Below are 1,647 nucleotides of genomic sequence, written 5' to 3'. Positions count from 1 at the left end.
GCTTGTCTCTGTTTACCTTTTTATTTAGGTTGACGACAGGCAGGCGGCAGACTGGCCCTACCCATGCCACTTTAGTTCTGTTTGGTGCAGCAGGCACACTTGTGTCCCTGCGCAGACCACAGCCCCTCTGTGTTAGTCATCTCAGGTTGCCATGACAAAATACCATAGAGTGGGTGCCTTTAACACAGACATTTATTTTTCACAGTTCTGAAGGCTGGGATGTCCAAAATCAAGGTGCTGGCAGATTCGGTATCTGGTGAGACCTCCTCCTTGTTTACAGACAGCCACCTTCTCATTGTGTCTTTGCATGGTGGAAAGAGGAAGTTCTGGTCTCTTTTCTTCTTATAAGGACAGTAATCTCATCACAGGAGCTCCACCCTCATAATGTCACCTAAACTTAATTACCACCCCAGAGGCCCCATCTCCTAATACCATCATATTGGAGGTTCAACATATGAATGTTCAGAGGACACTGTAAATATATATGTATATATGTGTGTGTGTGTGTGTGCACGCACACGTGTGTAGAGAGAGAGGAGAGAGAGGTGGGAGGGGTTGTTTGGTTTTTTTTTTAATGCCTATAGCACCTGGTATTCCTAGGTGGTCTCCTATCCAACTACTAACCAGGCCTGACCCTGCTTAGTTTCCAAGATCAGACGAGATCGGGTACATTCAGGGTGGCATGGCCGTAGATGAGAAAGGGACTTTAAAATGGAGCCAGAGCTGCCATCCCAGAGGAACTGCTTTGCATGTCTTATTCCTCTTACTCTTCAAACCTTTGAAATATTATAACAGGGCAAAATAACCTTTGGTCTAGGCCCAAAGCAAACAACTGTAAAGATAACAAGAAAGCAGATATTATAACTACTAGACTGATGACTACCGAACTAAAAATTAAAAACATTATTTGGAATTAGTGTCACTATGTCAGCTTATCTGCATCAATAGAAATGCCTTTCTTCTACTGACTTCATTATTCCCCTCTTTCTCATAAATACCCCTTGCCTTTATCTCCCAATCAGAATGCTATTTGGGCTTCTGCCTGAACCAGTGCTTCCCAAGAAAAGTTATTCTTTTGACCTCATATAAATGCTTGTTGCCTCTCACTTTGGCCTTTTATTTTTAGGTTAGCAACACAGACATTCAGTCCATAACACAGTGAGTGTGTAGTCCCTGGAAGAGTGTCTGCGGCCACATCCATGTGTGTGCACCTCTCTCTGCACAGAATGAGTAGGAAGAGACAGTGTCCATTTGGGAAATCTCAGAAATTCAAAGCTGGAAGGCTGAGCTTCCTAGTCGTTGTTGCAACCCAACCAGGAAATTGCCACTGAATGTCAAGTTAGCACAAAATGAGATATTAGCAAACACTTTATAGCACTTACTGTACACATGCCAAGTTCTGTCTCTGTGCTTTGCATGCTTATGTCATCTCACTCATGCCTCCCAACAGCAATGAGGCAGGTGGTATTATGCTCCCATTTTACAGATGGAAAAACTGAGACAAGGTAAGGAGTTTGCCCAAGATCACAGAAATAGCAAAAAGGGGAGGCCAGGATTCAAGCCCAGGCACTGGGGTCCCAGAGTCCCTAAGCTATGCTGCTCCCTCAACTCCCTAATGTGAGTAGTGGGGAAACCAAGGCCCAGAAA

The 1,647-nt window shown here is 44.3% G+C and overlaps 1 pseudogene; it reads right to left on the bottom strand.

Annotated features, from left to right (window-relative positions):
- Positions 1–575: 575 nt before the first annotated feature.
- On the bottom strand, positions 576–694 carry LOC112471472 (annotated as a pseudogene).
- Between the last annotated feature and the right edge of the window lie 953 nt (positions 695–1,647).

The sequence above is a fragment of the Pteropus alecto genome, unplaced genomic scaffold (assembly GCF_000325575.1).
Source record: "Pteropus alecto unplaced genomic scaffold, ASM32557v1 scaffold398, whole genome shotgun sequence".
In the NCBI taxonomy this organism is placed as follows: domain Eukaryota; kingdom Metazoa; phylum Chordata; class Mammalia; order Chiroptera; family Pteropodidae; genus Pteropus; species Pteropus alecto.
Note: the sequence above shows the minus strand (reverse complement) of the source record. Positions and strands in the feature narration are given on the sequence as shown.